The sequence below is a fragment of the Podarcis melisellensis genome (genome assembly GCF_964234715.1).
Source record: "Podarcis melisellensis genome assembly, chromosome: 16".
In the NCBI taxonomy this organism is placed as follows: Eukaryota; Metazoa; Chordata; class Lepidosauria; order Squamata; family Lacertidae; genus Podarcis; species Podarcis melisellensis.
In genome coordinates, this window is record NC_138533.1 from 11,011,658 (window position 1) to 11,037,415 (window position 25,758).

General features: G+C 46.8%; 1 long non-coding RNA gene across 1 annotated transcript; it reads left to right on the plus strand.

The window, feature by feature from the left end:
• The first annotated feature begins 22,496 nt into the window (after positions 1-22,496).
• On the plus strand, positions 22,497-25,495 carry LOC309358800. Its single transcript, XR_014163614.1, has 2 exons — positions 22,497-24,624; positions 24,963-25,495. It is a non-coding gene; the product is annotated as an uncharacterized lncRNA (long non-coding RNA).
• Positions 25,496-25,758: the final 263 nt, after the last annotated feature.

A 25,758-nucleotide genomic window follows, 5' to 3' on the forward strand; every position in this document is an offset into this window, starting at 1 on the left:
CCAGCACCGAGGGCCTTCTGGCGGTTCCCTCACTGCGAGAAGCCAAGTTACAGGGAACCAGGCAGAGGGCCTTCTCGGTAGTGGCACCCGCCCTGTGGAACGCCCTCCCAGCAGATATCAAAGAGAGCAACAACTACCAGACTTTTAGAAGACATCTGAAGGCAGCCCTGTTTAGGGAAGCTTTTAATATTTGATGCATTACAGTATTTTAATATTTTTTTAGAAGCCGCCCAGAGTGGCTGGGGAAGCCCAGCCAGATGGGCGGAGTATAAATAAATTATTATTATTATTATTATTATTATTATTATTATTATTATTATTATTATTATTATTATTGGACTAGATGACCCTGGGCCCCCTTCTGCAGTTCTATGATAATCCCAATCCAAGGGCATATTCCAGGAAGGCAAAAACACTTGAGGAGGGGGTGCAGCAGGGCTGGTCTCAAGAGAGTCCCAGGGGGCCAGATGGAGAGGACTGGAGGGCCACATTTGGCTTCTGGTTCCAGAGTTCACTTTTGATCAACGCTGTTTTTCTTTCATGGAAAGGTGAACTTATTCCAATTGGATAACAAAACCAGCTCAGTTAGGGCTGGGCTTTGGGATGGGAGGTCAGGGCTGCACTCAGCAAAATGAGCAGGCTGGGTCCCTTTGAAAGCAGTCGGAATGGCTTACCCAGTTCTGAAGTAAGTGAGGGGCTGTGGCTCAGAGCACCTGCTTTGCATGCAGAAGGTCCCGGGTTCACACCTGGTATCTCCAGGTAAAGATGGGAGAGACCCTTTCCCAAAATGCCAGAGAGCTGCTGCCAGTCAGTGCAGAGAACACTGATTTAGAATAAGACAGCTTCCTATGTTCCTAAGTAATAAACATTACTGCCTAAATAGGTGTGGAGGCTCAAAAACGCCATTTTATCCCCCCAAAATATCAATGTTCTCCCTCTGTTCTCCATACACTCTTTCACCAATGTGTCTTTTTAAGGGGGAGTCCAAGGCCACATCTGCACCACACACTGAGAGCACTGCGATGCCACTTTAAACAGTCATGGCTCCCCCAAAGAATTCTGGGAGATGTAGTTTAAGGGAACTGAGAAGGTTAGACAATGGGCAAATCTGTCCTTTTCGGTTTCCTTCCGTTTCTTAGCTTCACTGCTCTTTATTCCCCTCACGGAGCTACAGTTGCTAAAGTTCCCTGTGAAGAGGGAGGGGTTGTTAAGCCACTTTGGGAATTGCAGCTCTGTGAGGGGAATAGGAGGTCTTCTTCACAACTCATATCACCTTTCGCAAACTACAGCTCCCAGAATTTTTTGGGAGAAGCCATGCCTTTGTAAAGTGGTATTGTAGAGCTTTATATGTATGTGGTTTTTTTAAAGTAATATTTTATTAAGTTTTAAGAATAACAACAAACGGAAAAAGGAAAAAACACATACACAAAAATATAAAGTTATAAAATACAAAAAATACAAAAGTTGTTTGTATTTTATAACTATATTTATGGGGCAAATGTGGCCTAAGATTGGGAGACTTTCCCCCCTCACTCCGGGATTTTTTTTGCTTTTTAACGGTTTCTGAGTTCCATCCAGACTTTTGACTCATGTTTGGCTGGTTGGCAGGCCAGGATCTTGCACCCTTGACCAGAACACAAGGCCTCCTGTGGCCTCCAAGCAAAGAGATAGCCTGTCTGCCCTCCTCTCCCACAGAATTCTCCCCCACTTCCCCACGGGACACAAAGGAAGAGTGCAGGAATTTCCTGTGTCAGTTATTAAAAAAAAAAAGCCGTTTGGGGTGAGCCGCTGACTCACCAGGGACTTGGCGCATGAGCTGTTCTCCAGCTGTGCTTTTGTCTGGATGCTGGGGGGAGGTCAGCAGGCCACATAAAGTGGGTTCTGGGAAGTGCTTCTTTTGCCCACAGAACCCCCCATAATGACTCACAGGGGATCCCAGATGATGACCGGCCCATTTGGGAATTGTTGGTCGATTGAACCGGGAGTTTATTTCATTTAATGCAACACCTCATTAGCCCCAATTGATGCTCCAAAGGAGTGAGCGAGCAAGCTTCCGGGTTCCTCAAAATTCTTCTTCAGACTAGATAGTGTGTAAAATAAAATGAGAAATGAACTACAGTGGTACCTCGGGTTAAGTACTTAATTCGTTCCGGAGGTTCGTTCTTAACCTGAAACTGTTCTTAACCTGAAGCACCACTTTAGCTTACGGGGCCTCCTGCTGCTGCCGCGTCACCGGAGCACGATTTCTGTTCTTATCCTGAAGCAAAGTTATTAACCTGAAGCACTATTTCTGGGTTAGCGGAGTGTGTAACCTGAAGCGTATGTAACCTGAATCGTATGTAACCTGAGGTGCCACTGTATCAGAGTTTAGGTTGATTTTTAAAATTATTTTCAGGCACGCGAGTCGAACACGTGTTAAGTGGGGAGACTCATGTACCGTATATGTGTAAATAAAGCCTTATAAAACCACAGCCTCTGCTGGCTTTCCTTCCAAGGAAACAGAACCCTGAGTAAGCGCTGGAACCCACTCAGAGACTGGGGTTGCGTGTAACAGCCTACACACAGCCCTGTTTACATTGGCAGATGAGGTCAATCTCTTGGAACAATCCCGTTGGAGAAGACGATTAGCAGGCAGGGCAGTTGCGACTCTCAGCACCTTCCGGATGGAAGCCTTGTTGCACGAGCGTAGGTGCAGCAGGGATCCGGGCCAGCTCCAGCTTCAAAGAGCGCGAGGCCGGCTTTGATGCAGCGCAGCACAAAATTGCACATGGACAGGAACAGGCGACTTCCAAGTAGGAAGGGCGGGCTCTGAAAGCATCTGTCCGGCTATAATGCCTGTGGTTTTTCAATGACCCTGGAATAGGAAGCGTTGGTTTCTGAAGCATCCAACTTGGCAAGCCGTGCTCAGGATGGCCGGCAGCTGCTCACGTTGCTCCTAAGCATTGGGGTCACTGTTCTTCTTCAGCTGGCAGGTCACACAGTTGCTCATAATGCATTCTGCATTCCTGGTTGCATCACCCTGCTAGGTTGGCTGCACCTGGCATTGGGCGAAATCTGACCATCTCAGGCTGCCAACGCACCTCGCAGTTAAAGCACAATTTCAAACCCCAAAGAATCTTGTGATCTGCAGTTTGTGAAGGGTGCTGGGACGTTCTGCTGTTGGGTGGCTGGGATCTCATCAGACCTGCATCCAGGAGTGTGCCCAGCCTCTCTGTTGGGAAAAAATGGAGAGAAAGAGCAAGAGATCTGGGGCTCTGGGTCATCCCATGACAAGGCTCCCATCATTATATTCAAGGCTGGTGGGGCAGAAGGCAGGGAACCCAACAGTAGGTGGAGCCAGGGCCAATGATAGGTGCAGACATCCCTTTTTGCACCTTGAGGCGAAACAGGAAGTGCTGTCCTGTGCTGTTGCTGCCTGCACCACCATACCTGCCGCTGCCACTGTTGCCTCCACTGTTGATGGAGAAGCGGTGATTTTGGGCAAGATCTTGGAGGCGGCAGGGCAGAAGGGGTGCCGCCTTGGAGGTTTCTGCTGCCTGAGGCAGCACCCTCGCCACACCCAATAGCTGGATAGAAGTTGTAGAGTTGGAAGGATCACTTAGTCAAGCCCCCTACAATGCAGGAATCTTTTGCCCAATGTGGGGCTTGAACCCAGAACCCTGAGATTAAGAGTCTCATGTTCTGCCGCATGTGCTATCCCAGAGCCAATGACAGGCGGAGTCAACTCATACTAGTTTTCTCCTCCTCCTCCTCCTCCTCCTCCTTGCTGAGTTTTAGATCAGGACTAAGGAGGAAGCAGCTGAGAGGCATGGATACCCCTTGGACTACTTGTAAGAAAGCAGGCAGATGGAGGGTGGCCGAGAGTAGACTGAGGTTATTGCGGCAGTGCCCCATTTGCCCTAGTGCAGTGTTTCCCAACCTTGTGCCTCCAGCTGTTTTTGAACTACAACTCCCATCATCCCTGACTAGCAAGACCAGTGGCAAGGGATGATGGGAATTGTAGTCCAAAAACAAGCTGGAGGCACAAGGTTGGGAAACACTGCCCTAGTGGACCAGCCTCCACTACAAAAAAACACCAGTGAGATACACAGACCACAGCAGAACTGTCAGGATAAAAGCAAGTTTTATTTTGTTCCTTTAAGAGATTTCTGGTCTGCCTTCTAAGGCCATGCCCACATTCGGATGTTTCCAAGAAATAGAACACAACACCTCATTGCACTCAAACACATTAACACACCATAAAACATCAGAAAGCAGTGAGAGAATCCAGCTACAAGCACTATAGCCTTAAAATCACAAAAACTATTTTCAAGCAGCTTTTGTTTTTAAAGGAAGAATCTAAACCCCAATCATTTTAGGGGAAATCCTTGTAGATCACACCAAAAGATCCACTGAGACTGCATTTGCTCCATACATTTAAAGCACCATGATACAGGTAAAGGTAAAGGGACCCCTGATCATTAGGTCCATTTGCGGATGACTCTGGGGTTGCAGCGCACATCTCCACTTTAAATAGTCATGGCTTCCCACAAAGAATACTGGGATCTGTCATTTGTTAAGGGTGATGAGAGCTCCTATTCCCCTCTACAATTTTCAGAGTGGCTTAACAATCAGTTCCTCTTGAATGTAACTGGAGCTCTGGGAGGGGAATATGTAGAGCTCTCCTATCAACTCTGGGTGACCAAGGTTCAAATCCCCACTTGACCAAGAAGCTGACTGGTTGATTAGTTACTGCCTAGTCTAGCTCACAAGGTTGTTGTGGGAATTAAATAAGGGGGACGAGGATGAGGACTGTGTATGCCACTTTGAGCTCCTTGGAGGAAATGTAATAACAAAAAGAAGACAATTAAGAAAGAAGCTGTGATTTGAACATGTCAGTGGCTAGATGTTCACCCTGTATGCTTCTCCCACTGGGCTACAGTCATTGAGCAGATGCCTATCTTGGAAAAACAATTTCAAGGGCTATTTTCCTAAGCGAACTGGCGGTTTGAACTTAGCACCACAACCTACCACTTTCCCCCACTGGTCTACAGACGGTGTTGCCAAACCAACACAAGGAAACCCGTGCCCAAACAATGCTTTGCTACTAAGACAAGGGAATGCTCTTAAACCCAGAGAAATTTGAAGTTGCTATTGTAGGTTTTACAGCTGGGGCCCACCCTACAATTACTGCTAGAGGACACTCCAGATCTCTAATCGAGGAAGACCAATTCAAAGTGGCTTTGTGAGGGCAAACCAAACCACCAAAACAGAGCTGAACCCGCAAATGTTTCCTATCTAATATATTGGCTTCTTAACCAGAAAGATGAGGACTTCGCCACCACAAAAGAAATAATTAGGGGCACTGCTGCCCATTGGGATTGATAGGGCAAAAGGCAGGGAGCCCAACTGCAAGTAGAGCCAAAGACAATAAGAACATAAGAACAGCCTGGTGGATTAGGCCAATGGCCTATCTAGTCCAGCATCCTGTTCTCACAGTGGCCATCCAGAGCCCTGTGGGAAACCAGCAATCAAGACCTGAGCCCAAGAGCCCTCTCCCTTCCTGTGGTTTCCAGCAACTGGCATTCAGGCGCATTGCTGCCTCCAACTGTGGAGGCAGAACACCACCATCATGGCTGGTAGCCGTTGATAGCATTCTCCTCCATGATAGGCAGAGCCAGCTAGTTCCAGTCCTCCTCTCTGCAGAATTCTACAAAGGCAACAAGACAGAGTCTGATAGGCAGAGGCCTGTGTTTCATATCTAGGACCCAAAGACCTGCGACATTTTCAGCAACAAGAAGGCTGTCACATACTGCCACAATCTCCACAGCAATGTGAGATTCCCGGGGTCCAGTTGCTTGAATCCAGGTCCAGGTGTTTCCTTTGGAAATGAGGAGCTGCGGAGACTGTGGTGTCTTTGCGATATATGGTTTATTTATACATATATACAACCTGAGCTTATGATGGAGAGGTTTCAAAGCATTACACTCCAAGGGGCTCCTGTTTCTCCCATGGCCACGGTCCTGGATTCAAACTCTCAGCTCACATTGTGCTCTGATCCTCCTGACCATTGCAGTTTGCTGCATTTAACAAACTGCAACCTCTTTTTCCTAGGTCACATAACCAGCACTGCAATCCTAAACTCAATTGGTTTGTTTTTGCTAACTCCAACCGCTTGTTGTCTGGCACTGCCTATATAGGCATATGGCAGCCCATCTCAATACTCCAAGCATTGATTAAATTCTAGCACTTACTAAATCAAGGTGACCAAAACCTTTGGCACCCAAGAACCCATAACATAACTCTGGCCTCCTAAACTGCACCCTAATCCCATCTGCTAGCAGTGAAGGAGTATCAGGGATTGCTTAGTCAAAGGTAGACTGATGACTCAGGGTCCATCAACACACACTGTGCTGTTGATGGATTTTTTTTGAGGGGGGCTTCCTGATCCTCAACATCCCCAAACTGTGGGGTGTCCAGTTCTCCCTCTGAAGACTCCATGCCCAGTACCAGGGCCACATTCACACCATATATTTAGGGTACGATGATACCACTTTAAACAGTCACACAGCACCGCCCCCCAAGAATTCTGGGAGATGTAGTCTGTTAAGGGTGCTGAGAGTTAGGAACCCCTGTTCCCCCCAGATCTACAATTTCCAAAGTTCCATGGGAAGAGGGGTTGACTGTTAAACTACTCTGGAACTTGTAGCTCTGTGAGGGGAAGGTGGGGTGGGTGTGTCTCCAAACAACTCTCAGCACCTCCACAAATTGCAGCTCCCAGAATTCTTTGGGGGTGGGGAGCCATGACTCTTTAATGTGGCACCACAGTGAGAATGTGGCACAGGTCAGGGCCAGACATGACATATATAGACTATGGAATATGTCTATTTATGAATATGCCCTGTGATAATATAAGGCCACTGGAAGAGGCATATGTCCTCTGTAACGCCAGTTGTGGCCTTTTTTGTTTAGCTGATCATTCCTACATTTGTTTGCTTCCCTTTCAATAAACAGTTAAGAAGAAGAATGAGGTGGCCACTTCTATATCACCCAAAAAAGGAGGATATGTGTCATCAAAATAACAGAGGGCAAAAGAGGAGACAGATTGGCATAAAATTTGCACAGGCTAATTTATACATAGAGGTGCAAATTTAGAGATGATTGCTATAATTTAAGGAGAATGAAGGAATCTGCCTTCTACTGAGTCAGACCATTGGCTCACCCAGCGAATAAGAAATCCAGCACTTCTTATCAGACTGGGGAAAGCTGTTACCGAGTGACCTGTGTGGCTGCTCAGTCTTGCAGTCCTGGGGCTCACAGTGGACGCCCCTGCCTGCTCTCCTTTCTTGGGGTCAAGAACATAACAAGAGCCCTCGGGATCATGCCAGTGGTCCACCTAGCTGGGCATCCTGCTCTCCCAGTGGCCAACTGGATGCCTGTGGGAAACCCACAAGCAGGATCTGAGCCCAAGAACTCTCTAGTGGGGTAAGAGAGCTGAAAATAATGCCAATATGTTTCACATCTGGCAACCAAAACCTTTGGTTTCAGTCCTCTAGTGGCATATTTACCAGAAGTAATGCATTTAGCGTTAACTCTGATTCTGACCAAACTAAGCCTCCTAGAGCAAAATTGGTAGCTCGATATGAAGAGCAAGAGACTTAATCTCAGGGTTATTGGTTTGAGCCCCATGGTGAGCAAAATATTCCTTGCATTCCAGGGGTTGGACTAGATGACCCTTTTGGTCCCTTCTAACTTTACAGTTCTATGATTTTCAGGCTTAGTTTGGTCAGAATCGGAAAAAAGGTTTAGAAGTAGGTTAAAGTTTATTGATAAGGATTTGCTGAACTTACAATTTGAATTGGAATACAAAAAAAGGGAGGTATGTGGAGGTCTGGGAAGTAAGTTAAAGGAAAATAAGTTACGGAAAATTTGCGTGTTTTTAATTGTTTTTTTCTATTTTTGTTATTTTTTCTTTTTTCCTTTTTGATTTTTATTGTATTAACATTGAAAATTCTAATAAATATCCTACCAAAAAAAAAAAATAGTTTGGTCAGAATCAATTATACACTTCCAGAATTAGCACTAAATATATTACTTCTGGTAAATGAGTCACCATAGTCATTAGAGGGCTGTGAAAATTGGTCTCCCAGGCTTTTCAGACTCATCTACGTGTGTACTATCTGAAGCCATAGGGGTGCATTGGTTGCCAGATGTTATTTCCCCCCCCCACGTCTCCTACCCCACTCCTCCCCTGCAGTTTCTAGCAACAGATGTTCAGAAGCATACTGCCTACAGCCATGGAGGTAGAGCTTCGCCACCGGGGCTAGCAGTCACCTGTAGCCTTGAGGGCCAGGTTCTTGATCTTTAAACTAGACAGATGCCTTCCAAGCAAGGACCACCCTCTATGGGCACATGGGCAGCCTAAGAACATGAAGACTGCTGCAGCTGGATCAAGCCCAGCATCCTGTTCTCGCAGTGGCCACTCAGAGGCCTCCAGGAAGCCCTCAAGCAAACCTGAGCACAGCAGTGCTCCCCCTGTTTGCTTGTGCAAATGGGACTCACCCCACTTCCTCCTTGAAATTTATCTTGGAGGTACCCCCAACCTTCCAGGGTGGATCTGGGGAGGGTGTGGGGCACGGGCCTGAGGAGGTGAGGTGGGGGGAAATCGTGTTTTGCAAGCGGAAATCCTTGTGCTGATGTGATGGTTACTCAACGCCGCCTTGGATGCAAGCCAGACCCCAAACAGTTTACAGGAAAACAAAACAAACATTAAAACGATGGATAAAACACAACGTTAAAAGCAGGTGTGTGTTGTGTTTTTTTTTAAAGAAATCAAAATCTTAAACTAATAACCAAATAAAACACCTGTCAACTTCTACATGCCTGAACAGACTTGCTTGAACAAACATCTTTTTAGCAGGTACTGAAGGGAACCTAGCGAAAGTCACAGCTTGATGTCAAGAGGAAGGAAGTTCCATAGTGTAGCTTTGAAAACCAGTAACAAAGTGTTGAGGGACGCAGGTGGCGCTGTGGGTTAAAGCCTCAGCGCCTAGGACTTGCCGATCGAAAGGTCGGCGGTTCGAATCCCTGCGGCGGGGTGCGCTCCCGCTGCTCGGTCCCAGCGCCTGCCAACCTAGCAGTTCGAAAGCACCTCCGGGTGCAAGTAGATAAATAGGGACCGCTTACCAGCGGGAAGGTAAACGGCGTTTCCGTGTGCGGCTCTGGCTCGCCAGAGCGGCGATGTCACGCTGGCCACGTGACCCGGAAGTGTCTCCGGACAGCGCTGGCCCCTGGCCTCTTAAGTGAGATGGGCGCACAACCCCAGAGTCTGTCAAGACTGGCCCGTACGGGCAGGGGTACCTTTACCTTTACCTTTACTAACAAAGTGTTGAGTTCAACGCACCTTCAGAGTAGAGATCTACTTGGATAAAAATGGGGTTTGGATAAAAATGGGGAGAGACTATTCCCACCCCTATGTTTTCTGTCCCTTCTCCAATTTTGCAGAAACAAGTGGGAGGGACCCAAAAAAGAAAGAAATAAATAAAAGGAAGGGGGGACTGGTTTCCCCCTCATTCCCCGCTCCCACCAGCCTTGACATCTCTACCACAGAGTGCCACAAAACACTGTCCTACAATGGAGCGAAGGGAATGTCACTCCTCCATCACAATGTTCTGAAGGCGGGAATGAACAGAGAGCTGCCTGTTCTTACAGATGAACCACTAACAGGATGCAACACTGCCGACAAGTTCAGTCCCCTCTGCAGTTTTCCTTTCTATTCCAGGCTCTGTGCAATTCCCTGTGGAACAGAGACTTCATTGTTCATATCAAAGGGACAAAACGATTATGGGAGGAGATTCAAAAACTTGGGGTCTTTCTAGATAAACCTGCCTGTCCAAAACCCCACTGAGTAATCCCAGCTAGGAACCACTGCAGCTGCTAGACCACACAGTGGGTCGCAAAGGCCTTGGCTTATAAAACTGCAGAAAAAAAGGCAGCCTTCTTTGTTTGCTTGTTTACGAGTAGTTATACCCCAATCTTTAGCCAAAAAGGCCCTCAGTTTACAAAAACCACCTCTAAGAAGGTTCCTGGCCCCAGGCTTGTAATCTAAGCCTGCACCAGCACTATACATTTAAAACATCAATTTATCGTGCCACTTTAAATAGCCATCGTGGTTTCCCCCAAAGAACCGGGATCTGTAGTTCGTTGTGGGCTTGAGTTGTTAGGAGAGCCCCTATTTGTCTCAGATGATGGCTGCAGGGCCTGGGTCAGTTCATGTGGGGAGAGGCAGTGCTTGAGGTATAAGCTGTTTCCCCACAAACAGTGCATTTTTGTAACTTATTTTCTACAGGAAATTCATTTTTACGCACAATTTCCTTAATTTATGCATTTTCATCACACCCATTACTTGAGAACTGCGCTGGAGAAGTGTGGCTTTCAGAGGACGGCTGTATGTTTTTTTGGTGCGTATTCTTTCAGGAAGGGCAAATTAGGAAACTTGCATTACAGAAATAAAAACTGGAAGCAATTGGGATTTCTTCCCCACCCGCTCACTCCAGGCGTTAACTTGCAGCAGCTGGGACTGGAAAGCCCCGGAGGCATTTGTCTTGACTGGCTCTGTCCAATCAGTAGCGCTACTGTTAATTAACAACAGCCTTTTTACAGTCATTCTAATGGTGACAAATTGCGCAAAAACAACCCTAATACCATTGCTTTCCCTCCTCTTCATTGTTTTGCCTCAGATCCTGCAATCAGAGTCAATTATGGAAACATCCATCAAGTCTCACAGCAAGAGAGAGTGGATTCTGATACATCTTGATGGTTGTTGTTTTTTTGGTCAATCTTGCCTCAACCCCCTATTGCTAGTGCAGAACAAATTGCTTAACATATGTTGAAGCTCCAGGGGCAGTGCATCATGTTTTGCCACCTGAGGACCATTTTGCTGCACACCACCACAAATGCCACCCTTTCCTGGGTCACAGTGACAGTGGTTTCTGGTGATGATGCTGTCAGAGGTTCTCCAACAATGGGGCAAGTGTGGCATCCATGGAGGCTCCCGCCACCTGAGGTGGCTTCTCCACCCTGCCTCATGGGAGGGCTGGCCCTGATAAGCTCCAGCAGAATCTAGTTCATTAAGGCAGATGGGGCCTGTTTTACTTACAGTTTTTCTGTAGGTAGCACTGTCTGTCGTGGGCTCTAGTGCCCCCTACTGTTGGTCTCCTTGCCTTCTGCCCTCTGATCAGGGCGAACATGTCCATTTCAGCTTCTTTTGTTTTTCCACCCTCAAGTTCCATTTTCCAAATTTCAGTCAGCAGTTTTTTAAAAATCACCACGAATGCTCAATAAGAAAAAGGGTGTCTCTGGTTCTGCAGTGTTGGAAAGAGCTGGCCCTGTCTCAGCTAAGAGAGAGGGAGCAGTAAAACTTGGGTTAGTTGGGGGAACTTTGTTCCGTTGGTTTTCAACAGGGTGTCATCTGCAATCCTGTTCACATGGCCTTGGATCCATCCAGCAAAATGGGACATACACATCCTGGCGTGACTCCAGGTTTCAAGGGCTAGGGACTGGTCATAGTGCTCCCTGGTGTGCCCACTCCTTATGTTGCTGAACTGCAACTCCCATCATCCTTCATCACTGACCATACTGGCTGGGGCTGATGGATGCTAGAGTCCAACAACATCTGGAGGGCCACAGGTCCTCCATCAGTGTATTAAAATATCCATCAATGTTTATGTGCATGTTGTTGTTGTTTAGTCGTGTCCAACTCTTTGTGACCCCCTGGACCAGAGCACACCAGGCACTCCTGTCTTCCACTGCCTCCCACAGTTTGGTCAAACTCATGCTGGTAGCTTCAAGAACACTGTCCAACCGTCTCGTCCTCTGTCGTCCCCTTCTCCTTGTGCCCTCCATCTTTCCCAACATCAGGGTCTTTTCCAGGGAGTCTTCTCTTCTCATGAGGTGGCCAAAGTATTGGAGCCTCAGCTTCAGGATCTGTCCTTCCAGTGAGCACTCAGGGCTGATTTCCTTCATAATGGATAGGTTTGATTTTCTTGCAGTACATGGGACTCTCAAGAGTCTCCTCCAGCACCATAATTCAAAAGCATCAATTCTTCGGCGATCAGCCTTCTTTATGGCCCAGCTCTCACTTCCATACATGTGTATGTATGTGCATGTGTGCTTTAATAAACCATGGTGATTATTTTAATGCACAGCAGCAGAGAAGGCTTATGAAATCTACAAAGGAGCGGCAGAGGGAAGGTCAAGCGGTTTGCAACAAACTAGTAAAACTTCACAAAGTTCCCTACTCAGTTCAGCAATCTTTGAGCTACACTTGAGAGAAGTTACCACCATTGTTGAGCAGAGCGAATGTGAAATAAGTTTGTTTTTGGGGTATAAGTCGGAGCAATTTCTAGTTCATCTTCTGTTTCATTCCCTTCCATGGCTTTTCCGTGACTTAACAATCATAATTGCTGGGGAAACATAAATGATTTGCATCCCGCTGTGTGTTTTGATGTTCTCTTAGTCATCTTAAGTATCTTTTATACTTCGGCACAGAAGCTTGTAACATTCTGAATGCTGCCAGAGGAGCGGAGTTACAGACGGTCATTTGGATGAACTTGAATTGAACTGTGACCTGAACTAGTTTTGTTTCGTAACGGGACAAACATAAACTCGAATTTAGTTCCTTTGTGGACTTGTTGAACTTGAACTCATTCCTTTCCATGCTCTGGGCAGCAATTCTTACTATGAGAAGAGGTGCAACGTACAACACAAGATCTGCTGGCACGTGAGAGGCTATGGCCCCTCACGCATCAGGGAACAGGTCATAGCTCAGTGACAGAGCATCCGCTTTGCACACAGAAGGTCCCAAGTTCAAACCACAATGTCTCCAGGTAGGGCTGGGAGAGACTGTCTGAAATCCTTGAGAGCTGCTGCCCGTCATTGTTGACAACCCCTTGCGAAATGGACCAATTCAGTAAGTATGTGCGAACGTCCCTGCTGGAACAGGCCAGTGGCCCATTTAGTCCAGCATCCACTGGCCAACCAGATACCTGAGGGAAACCTGAAAGCAGGACTCGAACACAAGATCACCCTCCCCTCCTGCCATTTCCAGCAACTGATATTCCGAAGCATTCAGCCTTCAGGGAAGTAGAGCACAGCCACCCTGGTCAGCAGCCACTGATAACCTTCTCCCCCATGAGGTTGTCCCATCCTCTTTTAAAGACATCCATGTTGGTAGCCATCACTGCATCCTGCAGCAGTGAGTTCCATAGTTGAGCTATGCAGTGTGTGTTAAAGAAGTACTTTATTTTGCCTTGGATGTCCATGAGCTCTAGAGTTATTCGGGGCGGGGGGGGGGGCACCTCTGCTGCCTTTTTCCACATCATGGATTTTACATGCTTTTATGCTGTTGCCTTTTCTGGCCTCTTAAACTCTCTGTTTCACCTGCCCCTCTCTTGCAGTTCCCCTGCTCACTGAGTGCTCACTGCTTTGCAGTGGATGCTCAGGTCGCCCACTGACAGCAGACGTTTTCTGTGTCCCTGATGATTTACAGCTGATCTCTCTCTCTCCCCTCTGCCCCACCCTGCTCCCACAGCCTTTTGGCAGCGGCATGGCAGATTGACAGATCCCCTGGGTCAGGGCCAGCCAGCGCCTGCGTGGCCTAGAGGGGCCGTGACGTCTCCCAAGGCCCGCCAAGAACAGAGCCTGGGAGATTCTCGGAAGGGAATTGCGAAGAAGGGATTCTCTTCTGGAGCCCAGCCCTGAGAAAAGAAGGAAGTCCCCCTTTTCCCCATGTCAGGCCCTGTGAAATCTCGGTCATTCCCGGGCCTATCATCCCTCCCCTCATCCTTCTGGTTCAGTTCTGTGCGCCACGATCCACAGCAGCTATGCCGGGAAGAAATAATAAATCCCCAGCCAGGCAGTACTTCTGACAGAAACACTTCAGGATCTTTCTGACTCAAGCCTCCATCATCCCTGTTATGAACCTCGTAAATTTGGCCAGCCTTGAGGAAGCCTAACTAGCTGGCAGGGTGACCCAAGATATTTGGGTGCTTGAGACAGAAACTCACACTGTGAGCCGCTCTGAGCCTCCTTGTGATGCTTTCATGCCGATTTGTGCTCCGGGTGGCATATATGTGATCCTGATTTCAAATTTTGATAGTGCCTGCCGAAGCTTCAGGGCATATAGAGAGCTTTATTTTGAATCAGTGTGTATCCTCTCCTCCAGGGGTGCCCAAATCTATTTCAAAGAGGGCCAGATTTGATGAAGTGAACATGCGTGAGGGCCGACCCCAGGACATATACTGTCACGGGGGCTGGATTAAATCGACCGGCGGGCTGGATTAGTCCCCCGAAATGAACTTTGGACATGCCTGCTCTATTCAGTAAGAGGCCTGAAGGATTAGGCCAGTAGCCCATCTAGTCAGTGCCAGACCTACATTTTGGGGGCCCTGAAGCTCAGACTGTTATGGGAGACCCTTCGCAACCAGCCATGAGGTCTAGGTAACCCTTGTTATCTTCTTCAATGGGATAGTTTGCAACATTTACAACATCTTGTTATGTACTGAAGTTCTCACCCTGGGCCAGTAGGGGGATACTGTAAATAGTTATGCAAATGAAGGATCGAAAGTGACGTTCAGTGATTGGCTAGTTACAGAAAATGGTTACTGTGGCATTTTAGTGGAGCTCTATATAAGCAGGCTGACAGAGCTCCTCAGTTCAGTTCTGTTCCAGCTTACAAATAAAGAGCAGCTTTGGAAGAATCGCTGTGTTGTCTGATATGTTCGCCCACAACTTAACACATCTATGCTACTGACTCTCAAGCTTTGGGATTGTTAAATAGATACACCAACAAAAATAATCAATTTGAGTCATGCAACTCAAATTGGGTCTACTCGACCATTTTTTAAAAAAAGCAATGTGGACTAAATTCGCTTCTGGGGCCCCTCCAGGATTAGTGGCTCTGAAGCTTAAGCTTCATTAGTTCCATTGCAGACATCTGCCTCTGCATCTTTCCAGCATCCTGATCTCACAGGGGCCAACAAGATGGTTTTGCGAAACCTGCAGGCAGGACCCAAGTGCTCTCTGTTCTCCTACTGTTTCCCTTAATTGGCATTCAGAAGCATCACTGCCTCCTACAGTGAAGGTGGAACCCAGACATCAGGCCATCACACACAAAAGATGAGTAGACACAACCTCACTTACGTTCCCATCATGACTAATGCGCCACTCAAACCTTCAGGCAGCACAATTCAGAATTTGCCAATTGGGTTGTAAAATCTGGAACTGGCATAACGCATTCAGGCCACGGAATATGGAATTTGCACAACACATTCACGTCACAAGATCCAGAATCTTTGCAATGCGTTCAGGCCACAGAATCCAGAATCCAGTGTGATGTAGTATCGGACTAAGACCTGGGAAATACCAGGATTCAAATCCCTACTTGGTCATAAAGCTCACTAGGTGATCTTGAGCCAGTCACTGCCTCTTAGCCTAATTTACCTCGCAGGGTTGCTGTGGGGATTAAATGAGGAGGGAGAGAACCATGTATGCCACCTTGAGTTCCATGGGGGAAATAGGTGGGATATAAATTCTATAAATAAATATTTTTGCATAATGCATGCAGGTTTCAGAATCCAGAATTCTTCGAAGTAGAAATTTGGGAGCAGATAGTTGGGTTTGTTCTATTTTATTCATTCAAAGCACATATGAGTCCTGGCTTTGTACATCCCCAAAGCTCCTTGCTGCTCTGCCTTTTTCAGTCCATGTGGTGGATCCAGATGTTCCCCACAAGGAAGCCATGTCAGGAATCTTGTCTCAAACCAAATCCAGATGGCCATTTCCAAATTAAGCTTCTACTTACTGTCGTTAAAACAGCCTGAGGCTAGCCCATGGGGGCTGAATAAGGGGGTCTCCCCAGACTTGTGCGGCTGCCAAAAAGGTCTGGCATGATTTGCCCAATTACTTATCCAGAAGAGCAAGCCATCTGAAAGCCAAGTGCCTGGGGGAAGGGTTAATCTGAGCTCGCCTTCCCCAAACCCTCTTTCCATTGCCTGGACTCTGGAGGATCAATTGTGTGAATGTTAAGAGAGTTCCTGAGCATACACAGAGTACCTTGCCCAGGTACAGAATCATAACTAACCTATGAACACGACTGGAAATGATTTGCAAACATATGGAGCTAAGAATTTTGAAGTATAGGATTGCAAGCAGTGGTGCTACCAGGGCAAAACTTGGGGGGCAGTGCCCTACTTAGCAAGATGAACAGGAGTCTCCAGCTCAACTCAGAGAAACATGGTTGGAAGCAAGCAAATAATTACACAGTAGCATCTAAAGAGAGGGAGGCCTCATTAAGACCATTAAGTCCAGAGTCTGAAACTTCCAAACTACAGCAGTATTTATAGCAAATTTGGGGAAAGCATACAGGCAGTGGGGTCTGGCCCAGGAGGGCAAATAGGGTCACTGCCCCATCACCCTCAGCCTGCCTTCACCTGCCTGCCTTCTTTCTTCCAACCAACCAACCATCAAGGGGTGGCTCTGCCTGCCATTGGCTCTGGCGCCACCTACTGTTGGCCTCCCTGCCTTCCAGTCCCACTGGCCAACCGCATACAAGCTGTGGGGTGGCTGGTCTCCTATGAGAAGATCTAGATTTGCTCTCTGGGATGACTTCTCTTATGACTGCGCCCATGGGCATAGCCAGGATTTTTGTTGGGGGGGACAGGATTTGTTTGGGGGGGGCAGAACCAACGTAATTGGTCAGTTAGTTAAGTATTTCTATTGTTTTACTTGATCTAGGGGGGCAGCTCCCCCTGCCCCCCACAGCTACGTCAATGACTGTGCAACCTCATCCCCTGCAACAACCTCATCCATTTCTGGAAATTTCAGCCGGATGCAATTTTTGATGGACGAATCCCAGATACGCCAGGGAAATTCTGGACGTATGGCAGTCCTACCGTTGGAATTAATGAGCATGAGGAACAGCCCTATGCTATGCGTGTTTACCCTAAAGCTACATTTCATTGTGTTTAGTGGGGACTACTCACAGGTAAGTGTACTCAGGATTGCATGCTAAGTTGGGTCTATTCGTATCAGTGGGCCTAGTTGCATGCCACCCAGTATTATTGTCACACTTCCTCCAAAGAACTCAAGGCTGTGTATATAAGTGTAGTGATCAGACTGTTGGACTAGGACCTGGGAGGCCAGAGTTTAAATCCTTGTTTAGCCATGAAACTCACTGGGTGACCTTCAGCCAATCATAGTCCCTCAGTGGAACCTACCTCACAGGGTTGTTGTGAGGATAAAACAGGGTGGGGTAGGTAATCATGTATACCACCTTGAGCTCCCTGGAGGAAAGCGGGTATATAAATGCAATAAATAAAATAAAATAAGAAATGTTGTCCTCACAACAACCCTGTGAGGTAGGTTAGACAGAGGCTGGTCCAAGGTCACCCAGTTGTTTGTGAATTAGGATACTAACTGGGGTTACCTGGTCTTAGTCCGATGCCTCTGATATGCTCCACACACCTTTACTTTTTTAAAGAGCCAAAATCAGCTTTCCTCTAGCACTGCAGATGGAGAAACGGTTAAGTGTTAGGCTGGAGAGAGAAAAAGTGTGCATTCCTTCCCAGGCTTTGTGCCTGCCAAGCTGGAAATGTTATATCCAAGTTCTTGGAACGCTTAGCAGGAGCAAAAGGAGAGTGGAACGGGGCCAAACACATCTCAGACCTCTGGCTGACAGCTCCCTCTCTTGCAGTGTAGCTTAGAGCTCGCCATTATTTTTATATTTTAGCAGTGCTGGCAGCCTGGAGAGTGCCTCTGAGCATATGCAGAGTGCCTTCGCCCTAAAATATGAAGGCAGGACAATTCTCACCCCTTTCCAACAGATGACTCCTGCGCTTTTAGATGGGCATTACAGAGACATTTGGGGAGAGCCAAATTGACTTGAACTGAGGTGTTCCCTCATCCATATTTGTTATCATCCTGATTCATTGTGGTGGAGAGAGATTTGGCAGCCTTTTGGATACAATATCCAATCAAGTACATACATTTGAAATACTGAGATTGTTACATTCCTTAAAACTACATTTTGGATACATTCAGAAAAGTACAGCATACTACAGCATTTCAGTAAAGATACATTCACAAATACATATTAAAAGGATAGCTTCATGGAGAAAGAGGTACACTTTGTAGAGGAAAGATTCTTCAGACTCATTTCAGTGAGGCAGGAATTAAGATGATGCATTAAAATGGAAAAGGCACACATTATTTTACAATCAATGATACGTGAAAGGACACAGTAAGATGACATATTCCCAACAATGCGTTCTTCAAGGCACTGTTTATTATTGTTGTGGGGCTTTTGGGTAGGATGATGTCATTAGGACCATTTTTCCTTTATTCCCCTCTCTGACCCTGATTCTCTTATGACAGCACTTTGGCCCTATCTCCTTTTTTTGACCAAAATTCTGATCTTATGGAGAAGTTGGGTTGTTAAGCAAGAGCCCTTGGTGAGCAGATGGCTGTTATAGGGTCTTTTGAGGAGTAGGGGAAACTGACTGAAACTGGTTAGTGAATGGCTATTACAGAGATTTTTGGGAGTGGGACAAATGGCCTTGAAATGCTTAAATGCCTTGATTTTTATCTACACTTCGTGCTGGGTTAACCAAGCAAGTTTTGACACTTTTATTGTTAAAGCCTCTCTTTTATTATGCAAGATTTTTACTGCCTTTTTTGCCATCTCGTATATTTTGCAAGACGTCTCCAAAGCTTGTTTAACAGAAGTGTGGGAGGGAAATGTCTCAATAAATGCACTTGGTTTCAGTTTAATGATTTGGTATTCGGGAGGAGGACGTCATGGGTGGGGAAGGGCCATAGATCAGTGTGAGAGCATCTGTCCTGCATGCAGAAGGTCCTAATCCCCGTGACATCACCAGGGACGGTTGGGAGACAACCCTGGTTGAAATTCTGGAGAGCAGCTGCCAGTCAGGGTAGACCGTGATGAACTAGATGGACCAGTGGTCTGACTCAATATACCCCAGTTTGCTATGTTTCTTGTCTTCATAAAGGTACCCAATGATTCAGTTGCACCGAGGATGGATGTGCTACCTGACATGGGAAGGGGGAGTAGCACATTTTCTTCCCTCCCCAGTGAACACGTTGAGTCATAGGCATAGCCAAGGGAGTGCAGGGGGGCAGCTGCCCCCCCCAAAACAAAGAAAATAAAGGAAAATGCTTCACTAACTGACCAATTGTGTTGCAGATAACTCAGTTCTGTCCCCCCAACATAAAGCCTGCCCCCCCCCCAAATCCTGTCTATGCCCATGCATTGAGTATATTGAGTATCCTCCAAAACACTTAAAGTAGGGACACAAGGAATCAGCAATCTTCACCCCATCCTTGCAATTTGTGCTGTTTCAGTTCTGCTACAGTTTGGCTTCTGCTGAAATCGATATCATCTGACTCACTCTATGCTGCGGCGCAAACTAACGGAAATAATTATGAAATTAATCTCAGTTCATTTCTGTGGAAGGCAAACATCAAAAACGAAGCAGAAGTTGATGTAATTGTTTTACGTAATATTTGTGGGCTAAAGAAGAAGAAGAGGAGGAGGAGGAGGAGGAGGAGCAATATTGAGCACCACGCTTATTTGCTTGCATGTTCTCCATTCCTGGAGGGGACGCAGGTGGCGCTGTGGGTTAAAGCCTCAGCGCCTAGGACTTGCCGATCGAAAGGTCGGTGGTTCGAATCCCTGCGGCGGGGTGCGCTCCCGCTGCTCGGTCCCAGCGCCTGCCAACCTAGCAGTTCGAAAGCACCTCCGGGTGCAAGTAGATAAATAGGGACCGCTTACCAGCGGGAAGGTAAACAGCGTTTCCGTGTGCGGCTCTGGCTCGCCAGAGCAGCGATGTCACACTGGCCACGTGACCCGGAAGTGTCTCCGGACAGTGCTGGCCCCTGGCCTCTTAAGTGAGATGGGCGCACAACCCCAGAGTCTGTCAAGACTGGCCTGTACGGGCAGGGGTACCTTTACCTTTACCTCTCCATTCCTGACCTTGGACAAGCAGTCAAATTGTGGCCATTTCTTCCCCTGTTTCTGTTTCTGATAGGATTAACGTAAGAGCAGAAGAAGAACAGCTGGATCAGGCCAAAGGCCCATCTAGTTCAGCATCCTGTTCTCACGGTGGCCAAACAGATGCCTGTAGGAAGCCAGCAATCAAGATTTGAGCACAAGAACACTCTCCCCTCCTGTGGTTTCCAGCAAATGGTATTCAGAAGCATTTCTGCCTCCAACCACCATGGAGGCAGAATGTCTAGTAGCCAACCATAGCCCTCTCCTCCACAAATGGTCCAAATCCTCTTTTAAAGCCATCCAAGTTGTTGGCCATCCCTGCTTCCCGTAGGAGTGAGTGCCGTAGTTTAACTATGTATTGTGTGAAGAAGTGAATTCCTGGACTGGATAGCTCTGTTGGTTGGAGTGTGGTGCTGATAACACCAAGGTTGCAGGTTTGATTCCCATATTGGACCGCTACATATTCCTGCATTGCAGAGGGTTGGACTAGATGATCCTCGGTGTCTCTTCCAACCCTAGGAATCTATGATTCTATCTTTCATCTGTCCTGAATCTTCCAACATTCATCTTCATTAGATGTCTCAAGTTATTATAATAATAATAATTTATTATTTATACCCTGCCCATCTGGCTGGGCTTCCCCAGCCACTCTGGGCGGCTTCCCAAAAAATATTAAAATACTGTAATACATCAAACATTAAAAGCTTCCCTAAAGCTTCCCTAATAAGAGGAGAAAAACTTTTACAGTATCTACTTTTTCTATTCTACACACGATTTTGTAAGCTTCTATTGTATCACCTCTTACTCTCCTTTTCCCTAAACTAAAAAGTCCCAAACTTTTCTTTCTTAATAGGGGGCTTGCTCCATCGCCTCAGTCGTTTTGCTTGCCCTTTTCTGAAGCTTTTCCAACACTGCAATATCCTTTCTGAGGTGAGGCGACGAGAACAGTACGCAGTAAACTGTCCAACATCCCCACAAGATACAGCAGAACCTTAGAACGGGATTTAACATGAGCCAGGGATAAGGGCTGGAAACTCTTTTTTATGCCAGGGTTGGCAGCGCTGCAGCCGGGGGTCACCATCCTCAAGGTTAAATCACAGCAGGACATTCTTTGTGTTGGCACCGCAATATGGAATTCCTTTCCCATGGAGATCAACAGAACGTCTTCTATTTTAACGACAAGGGGGAAGACTGAAGTATTCAGAAGGCCTGTCTTAAATTGCTCAGAAGAACATTATTGCTGGCTGATGAACTGGAATGAACCGAGACGTCTCTTACATTTCGTTTCGTTTTGCAGAAGACTTCTTTATTATTGTTCTTTTGTTCCTAGCATATCCATATGGATCTTAGATACTAATCTGCTTTGAGCTTCCACTTTGGACGGAAACACAGTAACCTAAATACAATAAATATGAATCATGGGGTGGAGGTGGGGGGGAGGAGATTATTACTTGTTTTACAATTTGAGGAGGAAACAGAAGAAGGGAGAAGATAAGGAGTGAGAATCTCAGGGCAGAATTGGCGTAAGGTCATAGCCGCACTATTAACTGAAAGCCCACAGCTTCCCCCAAAGAATCCTGGGAACTCTCCCTTGTTAAGGGTGCTGTGAGGGGTAAACTACAATTCCCAGACTCCTTTGAGGGAAGCCATGACTGTTAAAGGGATATCAATGTGCACTGCGGCTGTAGGGTTCCCCTCCGGATTTCCAGGAAACCTTCTGGGGGGTCACATACCAGTGGTTGGTGCGGAGATAGGCAAAAGTGGGTGCAGCAATGTGTGTGACTTTTACTTTGTACAATAGCCTGCTTTCTACACATGCTCACAAAGGCCCCCATTTCTGCTATACAGTACATTTTAAAGCAGTATCAGGCCAGTTTCAACAGTCATGGCTCCCCCCACCCACCCAAGAATCCTGGGTAGCATTGTTTGTTAAGGGTGCTGAGATTTGTGAGGAGACTCTGCTATTCCCCTCACAGAACTACAATTCCCAGAGTTCCCTGGGAAGAGGGACTGGTTGTTAATCTACCCTGAGAATTGTAGTTGTCGGAGGGGAGTTGGGGTTTTGTTTGGTTCTCTGAACAGATCTCAGCACTGATAATAAGCCGCAGGATTATGGGGGGGGGGGAGCCATTCTTTTTAAAGTATGGTGATACAGTGGTACCTCGGGTTAAGTACTTAATTTGTTCCGTAGGTTCATTCTTAACCTGAAACTGTTCTTAACCTGAAGCACCACTTTAGCTAATGGGGCCTCCTGCTGCCGCGCCACCGGAGCACGATTTCTGTTCTCATCCTGAAGCAAAGTTCTTAACCTGAAGCACTATTTCTGGGTTAGTGGAGTCTGTAACCTGAAGCGTATGTAACCTAAAGCGTATGTAACCCGAGGTACCACTGTACTTTAAAGGTATAGTGCAGATGGGGCCTAAAAGAAACAGAAAAAGAGGATGGAACTGTAATGCCCTGAGGGGAATAAGCTGCTCTCCCAACAACTCTATAAGCACCCTTTGCAAACGACAACTCCCAGAATCCTTTGGGGGAAGCCATGTAGCGCTTTACATGAATGGGTGTGAATGCGGCCTAAATCTAAGGCAGTATTATTTGTTCTTCTGTGGGTCCCAGCTCATCCAACTCCTCCTCCCACTTGTTGCGAAGCATATCTGGAGCCCAGCTGTCAACAGTGAGCACAGCCTGTGTGAAGTATTCCTTGGCCCATAGACGCTTGCCAAGAAGAGTCCCTTCTTTATGTCCCTCCAGGGGAAGAGGATTTACCACAGTACAATCCTGTTGCGTTACCCAACTGTCCTTACAGTTAGGACGTCCCGTTTTTCATCATTTGTGTACTCCGCTGAAAACCGCGGTTGCTTTTCAGCGCAACCAGTGAGTTTCCTCTTGGCTCACTCAGAAGGCGCTCCGTCACAATCTCCTCAGGCTGATTCACAAATGTTCTTGCTAAGAGTTAGGGCCTCCAATCCAAAAGAGCCGCTAGCCTGAATTCTCCACAGGCTGCTTGACCGATTTCCTGAAATGTTGGGGTGAAAGGCACCTTATAAGGAAATGTGGGCCACCAATCATCCTTTCAGCACAGTCCATCTGCGCAAAGCCTCCCCGGCAGATACTTATCTCACTTCTGTTTCCTTCAAAAAATTGCAAACCCACAACGACCTCCTTGGCTTAATCTCCTCCATCGCCCCTGCTGCAGCTATGGTTAGAACATTGGTGCTGAAACTTCTCCAAGAACGTTCCTTCTTCCAGTTTAAGTCTATCTGCTCTGAGTCTTGACATCAGTAAACACAAGAACCATAGCACTGTAAACAGTCATGGCTTCCCCCATAGACACTTGGGAAATTTTTAAGGATGCTGAGAGCTGTTAGAAGACCCTCACAGAGCTACAATTCCCAGAGTTCCCTGATCCTCATCCCTGAAGTACAGGGTGATCATGTTGAGAATACATGTACTGTAGATAATTTTTTGTCATTGATTCTGCTTGTAACAGAAGGTCTAGGTCAGAGAAGGTTGGAGAACCTATGGTCCTACAGATGTCATTGGACTCCAACTCCCATCAGCCTCAGCCAGCACTGCCAATGGTCAGGGATGATGGGAGTTGTAGTCTACAATATCTGGAGGGCAACTAGCTGGTGTTCTGGTGAGCCCTGCTGCTTGTTCCCTCAACTGTGATAATATTAGCTGTGGTCCAAAGCTTACTCTGATTCCACATCAGGTGGGAAGCTGAAATGTGCAGCTGGGCCCCCTACGGGCTTAGCAGCCTAGCATCACTTCTTGTGCCAGCAACACACTGAGGGAAGCTTTGTCTGGGAACATCTTTAGCTTGCACTGCTCAGTAGCAGGCCCCCAGGCAGGCACTGAGGTCTTTTTGTTGTAGGATCTCGTAGCCTCCTTTGTTTTCCTCTTGAGAGGGCCGAGGTTTGTTTTTCATGTGTCCTCGGCCCTGCGGGTTTAGCGATGTCTCCTCTAGATACGTCCTGCCTTTGCTCCTCTTCACCTCTCTGGGCAAAGCCTTCATCCTCTGCAAGCAGGCAGTGTTGCTGGTGTGGGGGCTGGAGTGCAGAGGAAGAAGTGCACGACGGGAGACGTGAGGGGCTTATGGCATTCATTCTGTCAGGCCACATCCGCACCGTACACCCAAAGCGCTATTATACCACCTGTGTCAGTCACAGCTTCCCCCCAAAGAATTGTGGGAGATGTAGCTTGTTAAGGGTTCTGAGAAATCTTAAGAGGCCCCAATTTGTCTCACAGTTCTCGGAGTGGTTTAACTACCAATCTCTCTTCACTGGTAACTGTGGAAATTGTAGCTTTGCAAGGGGAATAGGGCGTCTCCTTAACAACTCTCTGCACACTTGACAACCAACAGTTGAGTTCCCAAGATTCTCTGGGGGAAGCCATGATGGTTTAAAGCGGTGTGAACATGGTTCATGACATGTATGGGGTAGATGTGGCCTTAGTCTTTTCTTTCTTCCCTCTTTAGAAAACTCACTGGTGAAAGAGTGTGTGGTGTGGAGAGGCACTTGAGGAGAACAGAATGAGCAAGGGGATATGTTTCTTGGGAGCCATGGCGTACTTAGGTAAGGGTGCTGAGGGTTGTATGGAGACACAGGACTGCAATTCCCAGAGCAGTTTAGCAATCAATTCCTCCTCCCAAGGAGGTTACACAACCAACGGCATGCACAGCCTGAACATCGGAAATAGATAGGAAACTGATATACATACTTAGTCCTCTTTTCCATACAGGATGAGGGTTGTACTCAAAGGCTCACGGAAAAAGGTGTGCTTGGAGGAGGGATTTCAAGGGAAAGGGAGAGGAAGCACCCCGAAGGTGTTTTGGGGAGGAATTCCTGGCCTAGCGGAGCAACTGATGCGTCACAGTAACAGTACGAAGCCACCTTTCTCTGTCTCTCTGTAGGTGAGGAAGAGTAATTCCCGACAGCGCGGAAACCGAACCTATTAAAGCAGGAAATTTTCTGCTTCCTCCTGCTGCAGTCCAAGCCCTGCCTCTGTTTGCTCTTCTGACTGACTACCGAAAGTCTGGAAACTGGTTATCAGGGCTGAGGCAGGAAAATTGGAAGCAATGTGATCATCATATCCCAGCAGGAAATGGAGGGGAAAGAAGGCAAGAGGGAATCACCATTTCCTCTAGGACAGGCTTCACCAATCTGGAGTTGTCCATATGTTTTGGAATACAACTCCCATCAGCTCTCAAGCATGGAACTCATGAATGCTCATGGTCATATAACAGCCCCACAAATAATATTGAGTATCTGTTCTGAGTGTTTATTTTTTATTGCTTCACAAATGCTTTGTACAAAATGCAATAAAGACTACTTTAAAACAGTTAAGAAAACAAGAGAAGACAAATTTAAAAACAAGAGAAGACGAGAGAAGAACAAAGAAAACAAGAGAAGACAAATTTAAAAACAAGAGAAGACAAGAGAAGAACAAAGAAAACAAGAGAAGACAAATTTAAAACCATGGTAGATACCCATCCATTCAACTGGGAAGGCTTGTTGGAACAAAAAGGTGGTGTTTCCTGAAAATCCAATTTGTTATTGCAACAGTAATGCTTTTCCACAGAACGGGGCAGCCACACTGAAAGCCCTGCTCTAAGTTAGGTCCCATTTGCTCCATACATTTAAAGCAGTATCGTGCTACTTTAAACAGACATGGGTTTACTCAGTTAAGAGTGAGAAGAGTTCTAATAG